The 26,575-nt window shown below is 40.8% G+C and overlaps 1 long non-coding RNA gene across 1 annotated transcript; it reads right to left on the bottom strand.

Annotated features, from left to right (window-relative positions):
- Positions 1-1,330: 1,330 nt before the first annotated feature.
- LOC148150515 (uncharacterized) lies at positions 1,331-22,411 on the bottom strand. The gene is made up of 3 exons (XR_015751771.1): positions 20,897-22,411; positions 12,624-12,730; positions 1,331-2,244 (listed from the first exon to the last, which is right to left on the bottom strand). It is a non-coding gene; the product is annotated as an uncharacterized LOC148150515 (long non-coding RNA).
- Positions 22,412-26,575: the final 4,164 nt, after the last annotated feature.

Here is a 26,575-nt window from a genome sequence, read left to right as displayed (position 1 = left end):
TAGGGTCCGTTTGGAGGTAGCGGAAATGACGACGGATGATACGATGTATATGGAGGTTGGTGGGGTGGTAGGTGAGGACCAGTGGGGTTCTGTCCTGGTGGCGATTGGAGGGGCAGGGGTCAAGGGCGGAGGAGCGTATTGTCAATCACGTCTTGGGGGAAATTGCGGTCTTTGAAGAAGGCGGCCATCCGGGTTGTACGGTATTGGAACTGGTCCTCCTGAGAGCAGATGCGGCGGAGACGAAGGAATTGGGAAAATGGGATGACGTTTTTACAGGGGGCAGGGTGGGAGGAGGTGTAGTCTGGGTAGCTGTGGGAGTCGGTCGGTTTATAGTAAATGTCCGTGTTGATTCGGTCGCCCGAGATACAAATGGAAAGGTCTAGGAAGGGGAGGGAGATGTGCTCTCCGCCCTTGAGCCCTGCCCCTCCAATCGCCACCAGGACAGAACCCCACTGATCCTCACTTACCACCCCACCAACTTCCATATACATCGTATCATCCGTCGTCATTTCCGCCACCTCCAAACGGACCCCACCACCAGGGATATATTTCCCTCCCCTCCTCTATCAGCGTTCCGAAAAGACCACTCCCTCCGTGACTCCCTCGTCAGGTCCACACCCCCTACCAACCCAACCTCCTCTTCCAGCACCTTCCCCTGCAACCGCAAGAAATGCAAAACTTGCGCCCACACTACCCCCCTTACTTCCCTCCAAGGCCCCAAGGGATCCTTCCATATCCGCCACAAATTCACCTGCACCTCCACACACATCATTTACTGCATCCACTGCACCCGATGTGGCCTCCTCTATATTGGGGAGACAGGCCGCCTACTTGCGGAACGTTTCAGAGAACACCTCTGGGACACCCGGACCGACCAACCAACCCAACCACCCCGTGGCTCAACACTTCAACACCCCCTCCCACTTCACCAAGGACATGCAGGTCCTTGGACTCCTCCATCGCCAGACCATAGCAACACGACGGCTGGAGGAAGGGTGCCTCATCTTCTGCCTCGGAACCCTCCAACCACAAGGGATGAATGCAGATTTCTCCAGCTTCCTCATTTCCCCTCCCCCCACCTTGTCTCAGTCCCAACCCTCGAATTCAGCACCACCTTCCTAACCTGCAATCTTCTTCCTGACCTCTCCGCCCCCACCCCCACTCCGGCCTATCACCCTCACCTTAACCTCCTTCCACCTATCACATTTCCAACGCCCCTCCCCCAAGTCCCTCTTCCCTACCTTTTATCTTAGCCTGCTGGACACACTTTCCTCATTTCTGAAGAAGGGCTCATGCCCGAAACGTCGATTCTCCTGCTCCTTGGATGCTGCCTGACCTGCTGCGCTTTTCCAGCAAACCATTTTCAGCTCTGATCACCAGCATCTGCAGTCCTCACTTTCTCCTGGTTCTTAAGCCTTCTAGCATTATGATTGTCACATCAGTAACTATTCTCTCCCTCCCCGATGGAATGTAATTCACTTATCCGATTGATTCGTAATTGTTAATTAATTTACTTTGCTCAGTTTGTGCTGGGACTCACAGATTTGTGTTCACTGTTGGCCCCATGATGTTGAGATCACTTGACAGAAACATAGGGCTGCAGACATCCTAGTCCCCTATTGGTTTTGCTCTTCTCCTTTCGATTGTGCGCTACCTGATCCCACAAGAGAGAGGCCAGATCATCAGTGTTTGTGTAGCTCTGGTGTTGAGTAATATGCCTATCACAGCTGAATAGCTGGAAGTATGTGCAAAGAGCAAGAGTTGATGTGGGGCTGACAGCATTGGCAGTTGCATGAGGGTGAGTGGATTATGTGAAAGGTTGGCATGAGATATAAAGGTCAATGGAAGAGAGATGGTTATCCAGTGAATTGGGAGATGTGATAGGTTGGTAAATCAGTGGTTAAGGTCTGATATGTGAAAAGTGATTCAGTGAAAGTGACTGCAGCCTAAGTCATTACTTTTCTATGGCAGTTTCAACATCCTCCACACCCAGATGCTGGGCATTGACTATTCTGACCATGTGCTTACAGTCCTTCGCAGGGCGTTCCATGAGTTCTCCCTGACCAACTGCAGTGTGTGCCTCCTCATGCCAACTTCACCAGCAATGCCACCAGCATTATCACACTGAAAACTTCACCTTTTCTTCAGTATTCACCTTTGTGAAATTTTAGTGCATCAAAAAAGACCAATCTGGCTGCACTCTGTGGGATTCACACAATGTTACACTGTCCTCGTTGAGTCAATCTGCAACACAAAAGAGAAGTAAACGGTAAAGAACTCTCTCAGCTATGCATCAGATTTGCCTAGCCTAGTAAGTGCATAAAATATTTTAGCTTGTTCTGAAGGCCCATACTGAAGAAGGGTCACTGGACCCAAAATGTTAACATTGCTTTCTTTCCAGAGATGCTGCAAGACCTGCAGGGCCTTTCCAGCAAATTCTGTTTTTGTTAGCTTGTTTCTGATAGTTCAGCTTCTACCTAAATCCAATCAGGATGATTCAACCCTTATTTGTGTTTCTGTCAAGTAATTATAAAGTGAATAATCAGAATGCCTTACATCCTGGCTGGGCAAATACTTCAAAAATGGTGGGCTCTTTAGCTGAAAGACACATCAGTAATGTTGGACACTGTAGATTTCTTATTGCTGACTCCAGAATTATATTGAGAAAGGTGATATTGCTATTTTGCAGTTTTCTCTGAGATCAATGGCCCATTGTGGAACTGTAGAAGACAGCAATATATCTAGTTTGAGTTATAAGATTGTGCTCTTACTTACCTTCCTTTGAATTAGAGAATGCAAAATTGTTATCTATCCACTTTATCTGTAAGTGACGCGTTTGAACGTCATGTGAGAACAAGTTCAGTTTCTGCTGGAGTAGTGTTCTTCAGAAGACCCATTAACCTCCCAATCAGTCATGAACAATGGACACTTCGGCATGATGGCCATCAGCTGGTTTTGTTCAACTTGTTCCTTCATGAGATGTGGACATCACTGGCAAGGCCAGTATTCACTTTCCACCTGTAATTGCCCTTGAACTGTGTGGCTTGCCAGGTCTCTTCAGAGAGCAGCTAAAGTCAATCACACTTCAGTGAGTGCAAAGTTATATGTGAGCAGACTTCCTTCCCTCAAGGAAATTGATGAGCCAGATGAGGTTATTTTTTTTTTCTAACCCCCACACTACCACCTAAGTGCGGTAGTGCTTATTTTTTCCCCAGTACCCCTGGTGTGTGTGTGCAGGTGTGAGACACAGTGAAAGACACAAAGTGCACGAATCTTTATTCAAATTCCACCACCAGGAAGATAGGAAAACACCCGGGTGGCCAGTGACAAGCACTGCCCTTCACATCAAAGGGCAGTGCTGTGTGATCAAAACAGTGAGGGGGAGGGTAGGGACTAAATCAAAATAGAGTTGGAGGGAGAAATGATGCACTCCACTCCCTGCGACGCAGATGAGGTTCTTAAAGCCAACTGATCATAAAGCCATTGGGTCATCATGACTCAAACTAGCTTTCAATTCCAGATGTATTTATTAAAATTAAACTCCTTCAGCTGCTGTGATGGAACTTGAATCTGTGTCCATCAGCAGAACATTGAGTTGGGTCTCCAGGTGACTAGTCTAATACCATGACACTTCCATCTCTCCCTGCCTGGGACCTAGAGATCTCCACTCCGTCAAGAATCAGTACCATCAGAGAAGGAAAGAATTAAAGGAGATTTAAACTGCGACCATCCCCCCTGCCACCCCCCCCCCCCCCTCTCCCAGACAAGGTTTGGGTTGCAGAGGGTTTCTGCTTGGAACCGTTCCCAGAGTAATTCAGTGTTATCAGAAGAGAAAGAGACAATAAATTGCCCTTATAATCAGGATTATAACTGGCTTTAAACTTTCCCATGGTAGGGGTGCAAACCTGGAAGGGGAAGACCAGCCAGACATCAGAAATTTACTTCTCAGGTAAGACCATAAGATATAGGAGCAGTATTAGGCCATTCAGCCCATCGAGCCTGCTCCACCATTTGATCATGGCTAACATGTTTCTCAACCCCATTCTCCTGCCTTCTCCGCATAATCTTTAACCCCTTAACAATCAATAACCTATCTAGCTCTGACTTAAATGCCCTCAATAACTTGGCCTGCACAGTTTTTTCTGGCAAAGTTCCACAGATTCGCCACTCTCTGGCTGAAGGAATTCCTCCTCACCTTATTTCTAAATGGTCATTCCTTCACTCTGAGGCTGTGCCCCAGGTCCTCGACTCTCCTATTAGTGGAAACATCTTCTCCACATACACTCTATCCAGGCCTCTAAATATTCTGTAAGTTTCAATCAGATTCCCCCACCATCCTTCTAAACTCCATTAAGTGCTGAACCACTCCTCAGAGGACAAGCCCTTCATTCCCAGGATTATTCTTATAGACCTCCTCTGGACTCCTTCCAAGTTCAGCAAATCCTTCGTTAGATGGAGCCCAAAACTACTCACAATATTCCAGTTGTGGTCTGACTAGAGCCTTATTCAGCCTAGTGTATTCCAGCCCTCTTGAAATAAATGCTAACAATGTATTGGTCTTCCTGACTGCCAACTGAACCTGTATATTAATCTTAAGAGAATGAGAACGCCCAAGTCCCTTTGTGTTTCATATTTTCAAAGGACTTCCCCATTTTGAAAATAATTTAGACTACTATTCTCCCACCAATGTACATAGACTCACACTTGCCCACATTGTATTCCATCTGCCATTTCTTTGCCCAATCTCCTAGCCTGCCACATCTTTATGGAACCTCCCCACTTCCTCCACACCACCCATCCCTCCACCTGTCTGTATATCACCTGCAAACTTAGCAACAATGGACCCAATTCCTCTGCCCAGATTGTTAATGTATAACGTGTATAGTTGTGGGCCCAACTGAACCCCTATAGAACTCCATCAGTCACCAGCTGCCATCTTGAAAAAGATCCAGTCTAGGTGACATCCTCAGTGCTTGGGACCCTCCCGTGAAGCGCTTCTGTGATGTTTCCTCTGGCATTTATAGTGGTTTGTCTCTGCCGCTTCCGGTTGTCAGTTCCAGCTGTCCGTTGCAGTGGCCGGTATATTGGGTCCAGGTCGATGTGCTTATTGATTGAATCTGTGGATGAGTGCCATGCCTCTAGGAATTCCCTGGCTGTTCTCTGTTTGGTTTGTCCTATAATAGTAGTGTTGTCCCAGTCGAACTCATGTTGCTTGTAATCTGCGTGTGTGGCTACTAAGGATAGCTGGTCGTGTCGTTTTGTGGCTAGTTGGTCTTCTTGGATGTGGATCATTAGCTATCTTCCTGTTTGTCCTATGTAGTGTTTTGTGCAGTCCTTGCATGGGATTTTGTACACTACATTGGTTTTGCTCATGCTGAGTATCGGGTCCTTCATTCTGGTGAGTTGTTGTCTGAGAGCGGCTGTTGGTTTGTGTGCTGTTGAGTCCTAGTGGTCACAGTAGTCTGGCTGTCAGTTTGTAAATGCTCTTGATGTATGGTAGTGTGTCTAGTCCTTTGGGTTGCAGCATGTCCTCGTTCCGTTGTCTTTCCCTTAGGCATCTGTTGATCAAATTGCGCGGGTATCCGTTTTTGGCGAATACATTGTATAGGTGTTCTTCTTCCTCTTTTTGCAGTTCTGGTGTACTGCAGTGTGTTGTGGCCCTTTTGAATAGTGTCTTGATGCAACTTCTTTTGTGTGTGTTCGGGTGGTTGCTTTCATAGTTCAGGACTTGATCTGTGTGTGTGGCTTTCCTGTATACCTTTGTGGTGAATTCTCTGTTAGGTGTTCTCTGTACCATCATGTCTAGGAATGGGAGTTGGTTGTCCTCTTCTTCCTCTCTAGTGAATCGGATTCCTGTGAGTGTGGCGTTGATGATCCGGTGTGTATTCTCTATTTCTGTGTTTTTAATGATTACAAAGGTGTCATCCACATATCTAATCCAGAGTTTGGGTTGAATTTGTGGTAAGACTGTTTGTTCTAATCTTTGCATTACCGCTTCTGCTATGAGTCCAGAGATGGATGAACCCATGGGTGTGTCGTTGATTTGTTCATATATTTGGTTGTTGAATGTGAAGTGTGTTGTGAGGCACAGGTCCAGTAATTTGAGTATGGCGTCTTTGTGGATAGGTTCACCGTCCTGTTGTCTGTTCTGTATGTCCAGCAGGTTGGCTACTGATTCTCTGGCTAGGGTTTTGTCGATAGAGATAAACAGTGCCGTTACATCGAATGAGACCATAGTTTCTTCCTTGTCTATGTGTATATTTCTGATGATGTCCAAGAATTCCTGTGTTGACTGTATGGAGTGTCTGGATCCACTAATCAAGTGTCTCAGTTTCTGCTGTAGTTCTTTAACCAGTTTGTGTGATGGTGTCCCTGGTAGTGGAGGCTCCCAAGCACTGAGGATGTCACCTAGACAGGGGACGAAATGTCTGCAACACAAATTCCCAGCTCGGCGAACAGAACCACAACAACGAGCACCCGAGCTACAAATCTTCTCCCAAACTTTGAAAAAAATCCCTTTATCCCAACTGTGGATCTTCTGTCAGTCAGCTAATCCTTTATCCGTGCCAGTACTATGCCCGAACACCATGGGCTCTTATGTTATTTCACAGCCTTCTGTGTGGCACCTTGTCAAAGGCCTTTTGAAAATCCAAATAGATCATTTCCACTGGCTTTTCTTTGTCTAACTTGCTTGTTATCTTCTCAAGGAATTCTAACAGATTTGTAGACCTGACCTCCTGTTGACGAAGCTGTGCTTACTCTGCACTTTTCTACCATACACTTTCTACGTTCACTGCAATCTCATTCTTAAAAAATCTTACCAATGACTGAGGTCAGGTTAACCAGCCTATAGTTTCCAATCTTCTGCCTCTATCCCTTCTTAAGCAAGAGTGTCACGTTAGCTATCTTCCAGTCCTATGGGGCCCTCCCTGACTCCAGTGATTCCTGAAAGATCACCACCAATGCCTCAACAATCTCCTCAGCTATCTCCTTCAGAACTCTGATGTACAGTCTATCCAGTCTGGATGACTTATTCACCTTCAGACCTGTCAGCTTTCCCAGCACCTTCTCCTTAGTGATGGCCACAACACTCATCTCTGCCCCCTGACTCACTTGAAGTTCTGCTGGTGTCTTCCATTGTGAACACTGATGTAAAGTACCTATTCAGTCCTTCCACCATTTCTTCATTCACCATTACTTCTCCAGCCTCATTTTCCAGCAGTACAACATTCACTAAAAAAGTTCTTGCAATCGTCTTTCTTATTACTAGCTAGCTCACCCTTATATTTCATCTTCTTCCCACTTATTCCTTTTTAAATTATCCATTTCTAAAGGTTTCCCAATCCTCTGGCTTCCCACTAATCTTCACTACATTATGTGCTTTTTCTTTTGCTTTTATGTTGTCCTCCCTTGCCAGCTATAGGTGTCTCATCCTACCCTTAGTATGTTTCTTCGTCCTTGGGATGAATTTCTGCCATGTCTCCCAAATGTTCACCAGAAACCCTTGCCATTGCTCCTCTATTGTCTTCCCTTCTAGGCTCTCCTTCCAATCAACGCTTCTCCCTCATAGCTTTACTCAATTGTAATATCATTACATCTGATTCCAGCTTTTCCACCTCAAACTGCAGGGTAAATTCTATCATATTATGGTCACTGCCCCTTGGGGTTCCTTCACTTAAACTTCCTAATCAAGCCTGCATCATTACACATCACCTAATCCAGAATTGTCTGATCTCTGGTGGGTCCTCCCCGGAATGGAGACATTCCACAATTTCTTTTTTTGGGATCTGCTACCAACCTGATTTTCCCTGTCCATCTACTTATTGAAGTCCTCCATGATTCTAATAATCGTTGTCGTTCTTACATTTCCATATCCTGATTTATTTTCTTTCCCACATCTTAACTACAGCGAGAAGGCCTGTATACAACTCCCCTCAGAGTCTTTTTCCTCTTTGTGGTTCCTCAAATCTGCCTATACAGATCCTGACTCTATATCATTTCTTGCTGTAGATTTAAGTTCATTTTTACTAACAAGGCAAGTCCATCTTCTCTGCCGTCTGCCAATCCATTCAAAAGGATGCCTATCCCTGGATATTTGGTTCCCATCCCTGACTCCTTGCAGCTACATCTCTGTGATACTCTGTGATGTTTCAATTATAAGTTCATCTGTACAATCGGAGTTTCCAGCTCTATTGATGAGAACAGCAGTAACAGCTTGAAGAAAACAATTTTCAATGATCATGTCATTTGATTTATCTACAGAAAGAAACAGCTTGAGTTAGTCTATCCAAAGGACATTGAAGGCAATTATAGGGAGTCATAGAGATGGAAACAGACCCTTCAGTCCAACCCTGTTTTGCAATGGTGAAAGTGGGATTGAATCCCCAGTACATCAACTTTCTGTATGATTCTAAGTAGCGAACAACTCTCAGACAAAGCCAGCCCCCTCATATTCTCAGCTGGCTGACAATCCAGAACTGGAATTCTTTTATGGAAGTCTGACTCAACCAAGTGCTTATGATTTTAGACACATGTACTTCCTGTGTTATTGTTTGAGATTTGTACCATGAATCCCTTTGCAGGATGCACCTGAAGGAATAACTCAAGCTGTTCCCCTCAAAACAAGAACTCATAGATAAACCAAATGACATCAACATTGGAAATAGTTTTTTTGATGGTGTTACCACTGTTCTCATCAATAGGACTGGAAACCCCCACATGTACAGATGAACTTGTAATTGAAACATAACATATTGTCCAGATGAATTTAAAACTGAAATGGAACATACTGTACAGCATCTGATGTATTTTAGAGCTTGTTCAACATAATCTACATCTTTTCTCTCAAACAGAACTTTCTCTTCATTAAGATACACAATTGTCTCATTTTTAATGAAAGATTACAAAATAACCCTTTCCTCAGATGTTGACTAACGGACCAGTAATTATTGTATCTGGGTTTGCTATATCCTTCTTTTGTGATGTGGAGGAGCCAGTGTTGGACTGGGGTGGACAAAGTTAAAAAACACAGAACACCAAGTTATAGTCCAAAAGGTTTATTTGGAAGCACTAGCTTTTGGAGCACTGTTCCTTCATCAGGTGGATGATTTGCGGCCACTATGCGTTGTTGCATATCCCCAAATCTGCCTTGGAGGATGGTCACCTGAAGATCCGAGGTCAGGGACATTCTGCCTCGGATCTTCGGGTGACCATCCTCCAAGGCGGACTTCAGGACAGGCAACAACGCAAAGTGGCCAAGCAGAGGCTGATAGCCAAGTTCGGTACCCATGAGGATGTCCTCAACTGGGATCTTGGGTTCATGTTGCACCCAGGTGTCTCCACTACACTATACACACTCTCTCACCCACACACACAAGCACACATTTAAAATTCACACAACACCTGATGAAGGAGCAGCAGTTCGAAAGCCAGTGCTTCCAAATAAACCTGTTGGACTATAACCTGGTGTGTGTGATTTTTAACTTTGTACAGCCCAGTCCAACACCAGCATCTCCAAATCATGACAAGCTCACATACACACACACTCTTACATACTCACAAACTCATGCAGAGCCTCTCTCATACTCACGCACTCTCTGAGATGCACACAACCTCTCACAGGCTTATACTCCATCACACCCACAGACACACTTTACGAAGCTTTCACACACACAAACACACACTCTCTCACATGCACTCACACTTACCCACACTCACAGGCACACACTCACTCTCTCTCTCTTATGCACGCACACACACATACAAGTCTATGGGATGAATTTGTATTTGCGGAATTATATTTGCAGATACATTCTATTTTGCTCAAAAGGTGCACAATTTGCAGGCAGTCAATCCATGTAATATTTTGTAAATTCCATTTTGGAAATAGAACCAGTCTGACTCAAGATTGGGATATAGACAAACTCTGACCTCACACCTTTAATGCATTGTCTGAGCTGAGATGTCACCTTTTGTTATAAAACCTTAAGTTATCTTGAGAAGGTGACTTAAAAGAAGTTCTGAGATTTACATATTAATGAACCGAAACCTGCATTCTAAAAGATGAAAGATTTAACAATCCAGGTTTGTTCAATATATCACTGTATGACACTGTAATCTTTAGCTATAAATTCTGCATCTTATGATTTTGTCCTCAACAACCACCCGATGAAGGAGCGGTGCTCTGAAAGCTAGTGCTTCCAAATAAACCTGTTGGACTACAACCTGGTGTTGTGTGATCTTTACCTCTTTTTGTGAATCAACATGACTTTGGACATTCTCCCATCCTCTGATATACACCTACAACTAACTAGAAAACTAAGGTAAGGTCATTTCTAGACTGTACACAATTCTTCCAACATTAGAATCCTTTGATATGCATTGTCAAAACCTTGAAATTTGTCCTTGTTCAGTGTAACTAACTTTTCCAATATTTTCCTTTAACAGGCCCACAGCCCTGACTAACATACAGAAAGTTAGTCACCCTGCAGTTATTGACCTTAGGCCTAATTCAACTAAACATTTTTTCAGTCAAAACAAAAATGACACAATTGGGGCAGTTATTCAATACTAACTCTTTATAAAGAAAGTGATAAACTCCAAAATGCAATAGTCAGAATTGAGTGATTGCAGACACTTTGCAAGTGTGGTTCTTGGCATTCAAGATCCTCTGTCCAAGCAAGATCTCAATACTCCCCTGCAATTGTTTCTATCGTGTCTACCATAGAAAATCAATCTGATTTGATTTTCATTGCACACAAAAAAGAATCGAAGTGTTCTATATCATTGGCAAGCTACTTTGTGATTTCTGCCCAGCAACAACGAAGCAACCCTTTAAATATTAGTCCCTGCTGTTGAAGGGTTACAAACACAAGTGGTTTTTCTGCAGTTTTGCCAGCTCTCTACTGCTGTCACAGCAATTTCCCACCAGCAGAATAAACCCAGTCAGGAGCTTGCTGTGAGTAACATAATGAGGCCAACCTCAGGAAATCCCGTGAGGTCACTCCATGGCTACAAACCCAAGCACTGAATTGGCAGTTCGTTGGCACTGATGCTGTGGTCCTACTGCAAAGCCTTCTTAAAACCTAACATTTTGACATTGCTTTTGGTTTCCTCCTTCTTCATTCCTTCAGTTCCTGCTCAGACTCCACAATTTTTTCAATGAAGGTATGGGAAAAGAGACTCTCTATGAAGTTGGTTTCAAATTTGTTGATGTTAGATTTGACATTTTTCAGCCTTGATCTTCCCTAATACATTGAGCTATGTAAGGAACACTTTAAAAAAAAGTTATGCATTCGAATAATAATTAGCTTGTCATTTGTTATCAATAATTCAGAACAAATCATGATTTTGACTCCTGATGAAGCATTAGCAGGCCCTATTCTTCTCATTAAGAATAGAATTACTTTTGCTACAAAATCCTATCTTTCAATATGAGCTGAAAAGGATCTTCATTACTAGATAAACATACAAAGTAGTTTTCCCGAGCACTTTTCATTGCAGATAACACTTTACAAATTGTACTGAATGTGTTTATTGCTCATTAAATGCCATTTATAAGGGCATTGTATACATACATGGCTTAGTCAGACTATAAATAATAGAAGTTGCTGATGCAATAGAAGGAAGTTGACTGTTTTTGGCTCAGGCTGTGGAACAGGCTGTACAAGAATTAGAGACACATTGTGAAAGAACTTTGCCTGTTGCTCACCTAAATAACATAAATCTTTAGAATTTTGAAAAGAAAAACATTTACTCTGTTCCAAAGGATCTTGCCACAAGTGTTAAACATACAAGAGTGTGTACCTTCGATGTCATGTCCTGATGCTACTTTTAAATTAGTGCTGGTAGAGTCAGTGCTTTGGCTGTTGCAGGCACTTTCACCAACCCAAAAATCTACAGCTACAATGTACAAATCAAAGCCACAGTTAAACTGATTGCAATTGATCCATATATTTTAAATCTGGTTGTTAACAGGTTATTTCTCAGAGAGGGCATCACTACTGCATTCAAATTGGTCCTCATGCAAATTCTTCTGAAACACTTCCTAATATCAAAATGATGAGTTTGGTTAAAGAAACATTGAATCATAGAATGGTTACTGTACAGAAAAAGGCCAGTCTGGTCTCTTGTGTTTGTACTGACTCTCTACAAGAGCAATTAGTGAGTCCCACTCCACTTCCCTCCAAGACGCTGCATTTTTTTTCCCTTCAGGTAATTGTAAAATTTACACATAAAATTTACAATTGAATCTGCCCTAACATATTGCCAGGCAGAGAGAGAGAGAATCCTGTTAATCAGAATTCCAAATCTGAAACACTCACTTCACAAAAAAACTTTTCCTCTCTTTTCTGTTTTTTTTCCCAATCACCATACATGATCTTACTTTGGTTCTTGAGCCCTTCACAGTTTTTCGTCATCTACTCTCCAAACCCTGAATGCCTCTATAAGTTCTCCACTTAACCATCTCTCAGGTAAACAAACCCAGCTTGGCCAAACCAACCATCCTCCAATGTATCACTTTCAAATATGGATAGCTTTGAAAAGTATATACTACTTTTGAATTATTTCTTATAAAACAAATGCAAATTATCTTTATTCCAATACAAATTTCCTCAACTGACCTTTCTGTTGGGTTGAATTCCAGACTGGAATCTGCATAGTCTTTGATTGAGATGTACTTAAGTCACAGTCAGAAAGGGAACAAAAGATCTCTGTCTCTTCAACGAATCTACCAAATATGAAATGTAATAGTTAGGCTGCTAATGTATAAATTGATGTAGTGAAATTCATGTAGAAGTGAATACAATCTCTACTTAATGACTGAGAGCTGGAACTAATTAGTTGGTTGGAAAGAACTTTGAGATGTGATGTTATACAATGCCGATTTGTTCATTCTTACAGAATTGCAAATATACGTTTGACATCATTGAAGATGTCTGGTCTCTCCTTAAAACAACTTAGATAACTCTGACCAGAATGTTATGAATGAATTTGTTCAGGTGTCCCACAATACCACAGTGGTCAAATATGAACACAAGCTGGTAGCAATGCAAAACAGCCCCAACTTTATTAGGAACAAAGTTACAATAATCTTTAATACAAATATACTATCCCTAATCCTATTTGGCCCGTTAAAGTTATAATACTTCCTGAATCTCTTGCAAATTTACACAGTTGCTCTCTCTGTGGCTCTGGTTTGGCCAATGTACCCAACAGCCCTTGTTGTTTGGCCAAGTTAGCAATCTATCTGTGTTTTACAGCCAGGACAATGCTTCACTGCACTATGCTAAAGACATGCGGTTTGAAACTGAGTGGCACTAAATTGTTGTAAAGTCACAAGATTTGGGATAGTAATTGTACACAACACTTTGGCAGTTAGAGTCATAGTTTCATAGAGTTATACAGCACAGAAACAGACCCTTCGGTCCAACTCATCTTTGCCAACCAGATATCCTAAATTAATCTAGTTCCATTAAGCCCAAATCGTTCTAAACCCTTCCTATTCATATACCCATCCAGATTCCTTTTAAATGTTGAAATTTGGTGTTGTTGGGGAGGAGAGGGTGAATTTCTCATTTTCAGCATTTATTTAAATAATATAATTTCAAAATTTCTGAAACAGCTTTTCTATATTACATAATATTCTTTACCCTGATCATTAATGAAAATGCTTCGACGGGAAATCTGTTTCCGATGGTACTTGTGCCTCAAGCCTCACCTTCAGCATCTATTGTCTATTTGCTCCCTTTGTCTTAAGCTCATGTGCAGACATGTGTAACCATTTGGTCAACATAACTTTGCACAAATTGAGAATCAAACATAAAGTCTCAGTTTATGTGAATCAGTTGTTCAATCCAGAACCGACATTTAATTGATGGAATATTTGTTTTACTAATTCTAACAAAGTAATCAGTACTTCTAACATTAAATAAAGCTCCAAAACATTTTGCAGAACTATCTGATTTATTATAGTTTAAGTTGAACAATTATCTTATTGAAAGTATGTTGTTACCAGTAACCATATTCGTAGGGCAGTAACTATAAGAATTGCTCCTAACCATTCAGAATGCAACAGAGTACTGTCTTTGTTTGGAAGCTGTGGGAGTCGCTTCATTTCAGTCCAGAAAATCCCTTTTCACTAAAACTATTTCTTTCAAAGGTTCTTGTGGAACAATTACTTGTCTTTTCAAAGCGGAAATTGTCATTGGTGTGGGAGATCATCAGACGAATTTTAATTTCTATCAACTTCACTGACCCTGCCACAGGGATCAAATTCAATTGGCCAGAACAAAGTCCCAAATACAAATGTGAAAGGATTTCTGTGCTACACTGAGCAGGAAATAAATAGCGTCCTTATAGCTAATATGTAAATCATATGAGAAATATTTCTGTGTTGGATGTAAAATGTCTCTCAATCTGTCTTAAACTGCACATGGTAGTTATTGATGAATGAATAGATGAATGAATACATCCATCATTTCGAATAATTAACATCCACAGCACACTAAACAAAGATTTGAAATTTAACACTTTAATAGAAATAAAATATAAAGCAATCTTAACCATTCAACTTCCTCCTGAATGATGTGAGAATGAAGTGTTTGGAACTAATTGGTCAAGCTCTAATTAGAAGAGAATGGTGCATTTGACTGAAAACCTCCATCTGATGCCAATTTCATTGTTCTCAATGCCATTTGCCAGTGAAATTTGATGCAGTCACACCAAAACATGATGATGTTCCACATTATCAGTACTGTATTTCTTCCCTGCTGGTCTATATGCATTTAAAAACAATAAAATCTGTGTTAAGTATTTATCTGGAAGAACTGTGTTTAACTATAAAAATTAAACTGGTACAGATTAGTTAACTTCTGAAAATTATTGCCTGAATTTATTTTAATTTGTTTACTCTCACATTATTATTTTGCATGCAGCAAAATGTTAACCAACCAAAATGTTGAAATATTAGTTCCTATTAACATTCAAGTATGATTTTTAACAGCAGTTATGCTATTGATAGCACCTGCATGATATTTCTGTTACCTCCAGCAGCATATTACAGTGTACAATGCAAATGTCAGAATGCATCTTAGATGCAAGCCTTTATAACATCAGGCTTGTCCTAAAGAGGTCAAAGTATGTGTGTGCCCATCCAAAGGTCCACATCATGATTAGCAGCACAATGCTTGCAAACTTGCTTTTGTGTTGGAAAGTCATATGTTCAAGATTCATTCCAGATACTTGACCACAAATATCTACGACATGGAGGTGCTTGTGTTGGACTGGGGTAGACAAAGTCAGAAGTCACACAATACCAGATTATGGTCCAACAGCTTTATTTGAAATCACAAGCTTTTGGAGCATTGCCCCTTCATCAAGTGAAATATCTAGGTTGACGTATCTTGCGCAGTATTCAGGGAATTCTGCTTGGTTGGAGATGCTTTCGCACATGATGTTAAATCAAAGTCCCATCTGCTTTTTCATGTAGACATAAAAGATCCCATCATACTAATCCAACAAAGAGGTTAATTTTCTGTACCGTATCTCTACTCAACATACCTGAATGTTAGTCTAGACATCAGAGCATCCATTTATAATGCACAAGACCATAAGACCATAAGACCATAAGACAAAGGAGTGGAAGTAAGGCTATTCGGCCCATCGGGTCCACTCCGCCATTCAATCATGGCCGATGGGCATTTCAACTACACTTACCCGCATTCTCCCCGTAGCCCTTAATTCCTTGTGACGTCAAGAATTTATCAATCTCTGCCTTGAAGACATTTAGCGTCCCGGCCTCCACTGGACTCTGCGGCAATAAATTCCACAGGCCCACCACTCTCTGGCTGAAGAAATGTCTCCTCATTTCTGTTCTGAATTTACCCCCTCTAATTCGAAGGCTGTGTCTACGATCCTAGTCTCCTCGCCTAACGGAAACAATTTCCTAGCGTCCACCCTCTCCAAGCCATGTATTATCTTGTAAGTTTTTATTAGATCTCCCCTTAATCTTCCAAACTCCAATGAATACAATCCCAGGATCCTCAGCCGTTCCTCGTATGTTAGACCTACCATTCCAGGGATCATCCATGTGAATATCCACTGGACACGCTCCAGTGCCAGTATGTCCCTCCTGAGGTGTGGGGCCCAAAACTGGACACTACTCCAAATGGGGCCTAACCAGAGCTTTATAAAGTCTCAGTAGCACAACGGTGCTTTTATATTCCAACCCTCTTGAGATAAATGACAACATTGCATTCGCTTTCTTAATCACGGACTCAACCTGCATGTTTACCTTTAGAGAATCCTCGACTAGCACTCCCAGATCCCTTTGTATTTTGGCTTTATGAATTTTCTCACTGTTTAGAAAGTAGTCTATGCTTGTATTCTTTTTTCCAAAGTGTAAGACCTCGCATTTGCTCACATTGAATTCCATCAGCCATTTCCTGGACCACTCTCCCAAACTGTCTAGATCCTTCTGCAGCCTCCCCACTTCCTCAGTACTACCTGCCTGTCCACCTAACTTCGTATCATCGGCAAACTTTGCTAGAATGCCCGCAGTCCCTTCATCCAGATCATTAATAGATAACGTGAACAGCTGCGGCCCCAACACCGAACCCTGCGGGACACCGCTTGTCACCGGCTGCCATTCCGAAAAAGAATCTTTTATCCCAACTCTCTGCCTTCTGTCAGACAGCCAATCCTCAATCGATACCAGTAGCTCACGTCGAACACCATGGGCCCTCACCTCGCTCAGCAGCCTCCCGTGTGGCACCTTATCAAAGGCCTTTTGGAAGTCTAGGTAGATAACATCCACTGGGTTTCCCTGGTCTAACCTACTTGTTCTACTATCCTACCATAACAGAATATTAATATCTGAGAGATGATTTCCTACACTCACTCTGTTGAAATGAAGCCTCACCTGCTGACCATACCTATTGTGAAAGCACAGCTGTGCTGCACAAAACAGCCAAACCAATAAAAGAAATGGACAGCTTACCTACAATTTCCCAAATACACAATTGGCTGTTAATTGGGAGTGCTGCACTGTCAGTGAGGGGGAACTGTACTGACTGAGGGAGTGCTGCATTGTCAGTGAGGGGGAACTGTACTGACTGAGGGAGTGCTGCACTGTCAGTGAGGGGGAACTGTACTGACTGAGGGAGTGCTGCACTGTCAGTGAGGGGGAACTGTACTGACTGAGGGAGTGCTGCACTGTCAGTGAGGGGGAACTGGACTGACTGAGGGAGTGCTGCACTGTCAGGGGGAACTGGACTGACTGAGGGAGTGCTGCACTGTCAGGGGGAACTGGACTGACTGAGGGAGTGCTGCACTATCAGTGAGGGGGAACTGTACTGACTGAGGGAGTGCTGCACTGTCAGTGAGGGGGAACTGTACTGACTGAGAGAGTGCTGCACTGTCAGTGAGGGGGGAAACTGGACTGACTGAGGGAGTGCTGCACTGTCAGGGGGGGAACTGTACTGACTGAGGGAAATTGGCTGTTAATAACTCAGACATTGCCTTACTCCACACTTCCTATCTTAAGTGGGCTTGCTTTTATAATTCAATGGTAAGTAGTAATAAGTAATGATGTACATGCTTCATTATAATCTTAAACAAGTGGGTACACATTAGAAACATGCAGTATTCACCATTCAAAGCACAGTAAATTTATAAAGTTTTGTTTATCTTGACATCAAGATACTGAATCAATATCTTCACGAAGAAATTTAATTATTTGTGATTTTTCCAAATAATTCATATTTCATATTACAAAATGGAAATATTTCCAAATTGTAAATCTATTGGAAGATGCTGATGATGCTGTACACATTGTGCACTTTTAGCCTTCCTTTCAAACAGGAATCAATGGGTAATCAATGTGCATTTGTGGAAATTAGAGATCCCGAATTAGACTTGCATGATTCTCTCAGATAGATCTCAGCATTCTTACTGAAGTTCCTTGCATGAATTAAGAAACAAAGTACAGTTTCTCCTCTCATTCCTCTAACCCATCCACATTATGATCATCTAGACCACTTTGTTCTTAGTCTGACCACAGCTATGTTAGCAAGAAATTTACAAGTTTGTCAGAATTGCCAACATTATATTGAAAATTAGCCAGTCTAAATTCAGAAGGATCAGTCGTCATTCTTTTTGTTTGATACCAGAGTTGAATGCTGATGTGATAGCAGATGGGTACACCCAATATAAGCCTCTTTCACACCAGGCCAAGGAAGGATTTGTGCAGTATTGTATTTTATCAAAAATTTGCAAGGGCTGATCATTGTCAAGTTGGCATTTCCACAATATCTGGCCATGATTCTACACCTATTCTAAAGAGTCAATATATACACATACATGATACAAAAACAGAAAATACTGGAGGAACTCAGCATATCTGACAGTAATTTTGACCCAGTTCTGATGAAACTCAGCTTTCCCTCTCAGACACTGCCAGACCTGAGTTTTCCAGCAATTTTCATTTTTCCAGCATCCATAGTTCTTGGCTTTATTTTGGCTTTATGTGTACATGGTGCATTGTGATTGAACATTTGTGCAAATGAATTGAAATAGCTACAGATTTCAGTAAAAGAGAGTCTAAAAAGAATGAAAAAAAGAGTTTTGAATTCAAATGAAAGGTCACTGGACCTGAAACATTGACTCAGCTTCCTTTCCACAGATACTGCCTGACCCTGATGAATTTCTCCAGCTCTTTCTGGTTTTGTTGCAAACAAAAAGAGTTTGTTCAATTGCAGCTGAGATGGATGATATTACAAGAAGTTCTAACACTGAAGCAGGCAGACCTGAAATTGATGCAGTAGCCTACTCCAAAGTGGTTGAGGTTGTCTTATTTTATGTATGATGAAAATCTGTAGCTGCATTTACCCATCTTGATACATGTAGTGGGCAAGAGAAGAAGTGGATTGTCTGATGACAGATCATGTGTGGTCTGTAGCAGTCTCCATTCTTCACAGTGTGTGGGCAAAGCCACACTGCTGCACAACATGAACACCATAACATGAATCTGTATGAAATGATGGTTTTCACACGAATAGTGGAAGACATTGAAAGGATTTTACAGCCACAAAAATACCACAACTTAAAGCAGATGGTATGCATTCTACTACATATTCCCTTAGGGAGTGATTGCTTATAATTGAATAAAGCCTGTATCAGAAAATAGAGTACAGATGAATTCAAAGAGGCAGTTTTCCCATCTGACAGCCATAATCATAGAAGTCCTACAGTGTGGAAGCAGGCCATTTAGCCCATCAAGTCCAACAATCTGAAGATCATCCCTCCCAAGCCCTACTCGTCCATGCCGACCAGATATCCAAACCTAATCTAGTCCCACCTGCCAGCACCCAGCTCACATCCCTCCAAACCCTTCCTGTTCATATACCCATCCAGATGCCTTTTAAATGCTGTAATTGTACCAGCCTCCACCACTTCCTCTGGCAGCTCATTCCATACACATACCACCCTCTACGTGAAAACTTGTTCCTTAGGTCCCATTTAAATCTTTCCCCTCTCACCTTAAACTTATGCCCTCTAGTTTTGGACACTCTCACCCTGCGGGTAAATAGACCTTGTCCATGTCCCTCTTGATTTTAATAATGTCTGTAATAATGTCATGCTCTAAGGCTCCAGGGAAAACCAAGTCCAGACAACATCCTTATAAATTTATTCTGCACTCTTTCCAGTTTAATAACATCCTTCCCATAACAAGGTGACCGAAACTGAACACAAGTGCTGCCTAGTTAGACAAAGAAACACCCTCCAACATCCTTGTAAATCAGTTCTGACACTTTCAAGTTTCCAAACGTTCTTCCTATAGCAGGGAGACCAGACTAGCACATAGCATTCCAATATATGGCCTAACTAATGTCCTGTACATGACCTCCCAACACCTATACTCAATGCACTGACTAACAAAGGCAAGCACACCAAATGCCTTCTTCACTACTTGCCACATACTTGAACATTATCAGTATTCATTAAATGGGAACTTCACCACATTACACCCCAGAAAATTAAGACAGTAGCATACTTGTACCTCCTATTTCTCAACAGTTTGAAAGTGACATGATTGGGTGAGGTAATTCAATCTTTGGGTCTGAGGGACAGTTTTGTGTTTGTCTAACTAGGCCGCACTCGTGTTCAATTTTGGTCACCTTGTTATAGGAAGGATGTTATTAAACTGGAAAGAATGCATAAAAAATTTATAAGGATGTTGCCTGGACTCGGTGGTCTGAGTTATAAGGAGAATTTAGACAAGCTAGGACCTTTTTCTTTAGAGAGTAGGAAACTCTGGGGGACCTTATAGAGGTGTATAAGATCATGAGAGGCACAGATAGGGTGACTGCACTCAGTCTTTTTCCCAGTTTAGTGAGTTGAGATTAGAAGACATCAGTTTAACGTTAGAGGGCAAAGAATAAAAGGGAACCTGAGGAGCAACCTTTTTACACAGAGGGTGGTACGCATATGGAATGAGCTGCCAGTGTAAATGGTTGAGGCGAGTATAATAAAAACCTTTCCTATCTATGTATTTCGGATAAATACATAGATAGGAAAGGTTTAGAAGGATATGGGCCAAATGCAGGAAAATGGGGTTAGCGTGGATGGACATTTTCGTCAGCATGGTCCAATTTGGTCCAAAGGTCCTGTGACATGGTTGCTAAGACTCTATGAGTCTAGGCACCAAAGGTAAGGGGAATAGTTGGACAGTCCTGGAGTGGCAAGAGAGAGAGAGACCAGGAAGAGGCTTCAAACATGGGCAAAAGAGCTGAGTTCCAGAGATGAGGAGAGAGTGACAGCCCTTAACATAGAGGCCACATTTGACCAAGCGTGGCATCAGGAGCCCTGGCAAAACTGAGGTTAGTGTGAATCATACCTGGCACAAAGGAAAATGAATGTGGTTTTTGGAGGTCCATCTTCTCAGATCCAGGATATCTCTGCAGAAGTTCCTCAGAATAATGTCCTAGGCCCAGCCATCTTCAGCTACTTCATCAAAGATCCTCGCTCCATCATGAGGTGAGAAGTGGGGATGTTTACTGATGATTGCACAATGTTCAGCATTATTCACAACAAGAACATACTGCAGCTTTGGAAAAGATTAACAAGAAGTTACTTTCTATTGATATTCTAATGAATTACATATTCAGCACCATTCACAATAAAGAACATAGTGCAACTTTGAAAAGACACACCAGACGTTTTAATATTATTAATAATTAAATATTTTATGCTTATTAATATTCTAATGCATTACAATCTAGGTTTGTTTATTATAGCAGCTATAATTCTATCACACACAGAATTAGGAGTACTCCTTGTTCAAGTGTAAATGACAGAAAGTGAAAAACAGTCTATTTTACTGTCAAGAGCTTTGACAGGGGTGGACAATCACAGCTACATTGGGATGTAAAGGTATCACAAATTCTCTCATAGGATGGAAATTCCAGATTGAGACAGACCACGAGTCTTTGATAATATATTGAAATTAAAGGAAATTAAAGTATATCTCTGCAAAATTTCAGACTTCGGTTGATTTAAAAAAAATGACTACAGCATTGTCTACATTAATGGTAAGGCATAAGTGATGACAATAATACTAGGGGGCAACAACAGATTAAGCAAAAAAATGATGTTATTCTTATAGATTAAGAAGTCTTACCCTCCAGCAAAAAGCAACACTTTACCAGCAACTGAGGGTAAACTCAGATAAATATGTGCAAAAGAAATCTAGCAAGGTGTGCACAAAGATCAGACAGCTCCATCTGCAAGGGTGATCAAAATATACTCCTATAGTCTAAGTGCTGAAAGGGTTCCGTGAACAGAAATAACACTTGACAATATTGTAAGATTTATTGGTGTACATGAAATGGTGACATCAAGGTTGATGTGACTAGAAATCCATAGAAACTCCACAGGGGACATGTAGATATCGTAAAGAACAGAGCAACAGTACAACAATCATTGGGGTTGCTTGACATTTTGAAAGGATTACATTGTTGGTCGAAATGTGTGTCAACTTCAGCCAAGTGCCAAGAAAGCCAATGATTTTGTTAAAGCCTTTGAAAAATCTGTGAGTACAGTTAATAACAGATTTGTTTGATTTTTGATTTGATCCTAGTCAATTACTATGGAAAATGGATTGAAATGGCAAGATATCATTTAACCATAGCAGAGTCAGTGATTATCACACTGAAATGGATCTTTGTTGTGCCTGGAAGAATTATCATCAGAAAATGCACCTCAATTTGTGGATGAGGATATACGGAATTTCACTTTGAATGTAAGCATCATCAGGGTGATAAATTCTCCATTACACCCTCCTACACACAAGGCTGAGAGAGCAGTCAAGACTGAAGTCACTGAAGCTTAAGAGCAACCCCATTGTATAATGGGTAGTCACTGGCGGAACTGTTATTTGGGAGAGGTTAAAAACAGATATAATAATCATCTGTCAAAGAAGTCAAGTCAAATGGAACTTCAAGATCATAAGGCGGCAAAACAACTGCAGAAAAGCCACAATAAAAAGCAACAGAGATGATGCGGCCCTAGACCCAAGCTAAAAACTCTGTTGATTTTGAAGCCAGGGCAGAAAGTCTGGTTAAAAGGACAAGAAGTCAGAAGTCACAGTCGTCAGATAAATAGATCTTTTATCGACAGAACAGCTGAAGCAAATTGCAGGAGGAACAGGAGAGGCATTATATTTCCTGATCTAAGAATAAGACTGAGTATAGTTGTCATAGAATATGGGACAGCCATGTCCATATGCATCAAACTGTGTACAGAGTGATAAAGCAACTCCAGACTTGGTACAGCACTGTCAAGCTAGTTTTGAACTCAAGCAATTGTAATCAGGATGTCCATTCAGAATTCCACATTTTCTCAACATGGAAGATTCAGACTTTGAGGGAAATGGGTGGAGTGAGGATAATAATGGCGACAATACTGATAATGATGGTAATACTGACATGATATTGATGATTATAAAAACTACCTCAAGTAAACTACAGGAATAATGTTAGACTAAGAAGAGATAAACTTGAGTGTGGCAGGAGGTGTTCTCTAATGGAGAATCATGACAATATAAGTAATCGCATGACTCTGACAGCAGTAAAAGAAATGAGTCCAGTCTATATTTAGCATGTACAGAGAGAGGTCTTGGACACTAAACTACAGAGCTATATTTGATAACTTTATGCAGAGATTTAAATAAAAGGAATGTTATAGTGAAAAAGGAGCTGAGGACCCTTACTTCAAGATAAGGAGGTAGTAGCCTCAGGGAGTGTACATACACAGACACCCGCAGTCTGAGATGATCCAGATCAGTATGTCAATATGAATGTAGCAATATTGGCTTAAAGCACATGATAAAGCAGCTATTTCAACAATTGGTTGAAATGAATAAAATAGATGCAATTAAGAAGAAGCTAGACAAGCAAACAAAAGAGGATAAAGATTTCTGATGATAAATTTAGTGAGAAAAGATGGAAGGAGGCTTTTACTGCTAATGTGATCTGGTTGGGCGAAAAGGTCTGATTCTATCCCATACATCGTACCCTCTCTCTTAAAGCTGAAAAACTGAAACTGCTAATTTTCAGTCTCTCTTTTGTGCTACCAACTTTTACATTAAAATCTAGATATTGTGTGAATGAAATCATTACTTACTGATTTGTCTTTTTTTGAGCTTTAGAGGTGCCTACATTATAAGCATTGATGCTTAATGAAAGAAAGAAGGAACTATATAGCACCTTATTGCATCGCTTTACTAAATTGATTCCTAGGGTGACAAGACTGACAGATGAGGAGAGATTGAGTTGGTTAGGATTGTATTCACTGGAGTTTAGAAAAATGAAGGGGATCTCATAGAAACCTATAAAATTTTAACAGGACCAGACAGGTTAGTTGCAGTAGGGGTAAACCTTTTTGGACTGAGTCCTGAAGAAATGTCTTCATCCAGAGAGTGGAATCACTACCGCAGAAATTGGTTGAGGGCAAAATATTATGTTTTTTCAAGAAGGAGGTAGATGAAGTTCATGTGGCGATAATGGGATTAGGTATTGAGCTCGGTGACTCTATAGATTGGCAAAGCAGGCTGAAGAAGTCAATTGGCCTACTCCTGTTTCTTTCTTCCATGCTTCTATGTTCAAGGGGGTTTCTGTTTAACATCTTAACTGAAAGATGGCACCTTTGGCAATGGTTTTTCAGTATTGTACTTGAAATGTTAGCTTAGACAAGTTCCTCAATACCTGATTCATCTTAAATCTGACACACGGAAGAGTGTGTTACTGATAATCTGCAACACAGGCGCTCAAGAACCATTTTCTCCTCCAAAAAAAAACAAATTACAGTGATACCAAAATCTTGTTGATACATAATGGAAAGCAGTAATGAAAATGGTTTATATAACTAGAGACTACATTGGAAAGCTTACTCAAACAACAGAATGGTGACAAGGAGCAAGTTTAGTGAGTGACGTATGCACCATTGTATTTTTTTTTCTGATTGCTGTTCCAGACATCCTTTCTGGAAAGGATATTGGGTTTCCTCAGCAACATCAAACAGCAAATGATAAACTTCCACCAATCTTTTTGTAGTTGTTAGTGTTACACTTTCCTCTTTCTTCACTAAATCTGTGCAGTTGTAAAATTGTTTTGTTGTTCCCAAAGTATAATTTAAGAGAATGTTCCAGGCACCTGAAATTTTAAAATAACATTGGTGTTCAGATTTTTTTGAATATGAGGATGCTGTAAATTCACACTTATAATTCCCAAATAAGGACATTCACACATTACTTTAAAAAAAAGCAACTCTAATCTTGCATAATTAGTGTTTTAAGGTTAAAAGCTTTTCACTTCAATTGCATTTTTGCTTTATTAATTTTCTCCCTCCTTCCGGTTCATTGTTGGAAACCAGAGTTTCCTAACTGTCATCGTTCAAACTGTCTAATTAGCCAGGGGAGCCTAAAGAGTTTGCCTTAAAATGAACATGTCAAAAAGAAAATCTAAGAACTAGGATGGAGGTGTTTTACAATGTACAGTGGTGCAAAAACTAATATCAAAAGATACCAGTTAAAGCCAATCAAGAGATTCCAATTTTCAAAGCCTGACAGTGGTTGGTGGAAGGAAAGACCAAGAAAAAACAAAGGATTCCTAGGAAAATTAAGTTTGAGATAAAGACTGAATTTCAACATGGTAAAGGGATAAGAATGAGCAAGATTGTGAATGACGACATGTAGGGAGTACAAAAGGAAACGTAGAAAAAGTTTCAAAGGAAGTATAGTGGCAGTGATGTAATTAAATAGAGAAATGAGAAAAATTGTATTAGAGCATCAATGTCAGACCTGCTGCCAAATGTATGTCTAACTAGTGGAATTCAAAAAAACACTTAATATGACATGTGCAATATCCATGCTCTGGAAGGCAATAGAACTTTCTCCAAATATATAATTGAACAGTGAATACTTAACATGTTGGTGTCACATTTGCTTGTCAGCTATCACTGGCTTTGCAGAAAAATTAAAAGGTAAAACATTTAAGCTTGCTTTTTACTAAATCTATATAATCAATTGCCATGGAAAACATCTCATGGACCAGTACTGCACCAGTAAAGCTCATATCGTATTATGTACATAACATAAATTCACACAAGGTTTTTTCTCAATATAGTCTACAAAGTATTATTTACTCATCACCTTAAGCAAGTGACTTCACCTGACAAAGGAGCAGTGCTCCAAAAGCTTGTCATTTCAAACAAACCTGCTAGACTATAACCTGGTGTTGTGTGACTTCTGACTTTGTCCATCCCAGTCCAACACCCGTACCTCCACACCTTGGATGCTATAGAATTTGATACATTACACCCTGTCCTTCCTACGGGACTCAAGAAGGCAATACATTTCACCTGGGACTAATTTGGAGATCTAACACCTTGCAATGTTAATCCTTTGATCCTGATCGAGATGTACAACCTCCTGTCTTTAAAATTGAGGAGTTCCAAAAAAAATTTACTAACACCAAGTCCTGTTCACTGATCTCAGTTATACCCATTGGTTTCAAGTTAAACGATGCTTTGTTTGTAAAATTCCCATCCATGTTTCCAAAGCCCTTCATGACCTTTTCCCTTCCTCTGTCTGTGACACAGCACCAGGTTATAGTATTGGGCTATAACCTGGCGTTGTGTGAGTTTTAACTTTGTACACCCCAGTCCAATACCGGTACCTCCAAATTATGTTTGTGACATCTTTCAGCACTAAAAATATTCACACACCTACCTATCCTTGCATTTCTATTTGATTGACCCTGGATAATAAACAGCAGGTTTTTTTTAAAAAGCTAACTACTTCATCGAAAGATGTAACTTTTTTTTTGTTTATCATACTCTTATTGCTATTGTTAAGTTAAAGTGAACATCAATCTAGTGCCAAACCTAAAGCTAGTAAATGACAGTTTAAATTTTTAGAAAAAGATACCAAAAGTGCAATGCATGATTTCTCCACACAATCATACAAATGATCAAAGCTCATGAGTTAATATTTGAGTCATAAAATTGGCTGATTCAA

Source organism: Chiloscyllium plagiosum, unplaced genomic scaffold (genome assembly GCF_037043375.1).
Source record: "Chiloscyllium plagiosum isolate Xiang-an unplaced genomic scaffold, Cpla_swu_hap1 HiC_scaffold_3, whole genome shotgun sequence".
Classification (NCBI taxonomy): domain Eukaryota; kingdom Metazoa; phylum Chordata; class Chondrichthyes; order Orectolobiformes; family Hemiscylliidae; genus Chiloscyllium; species Chiloscyllium plagiosum.
This window is presented reverse-complemented; position numbering and strand designations above follow the sequence as displayed.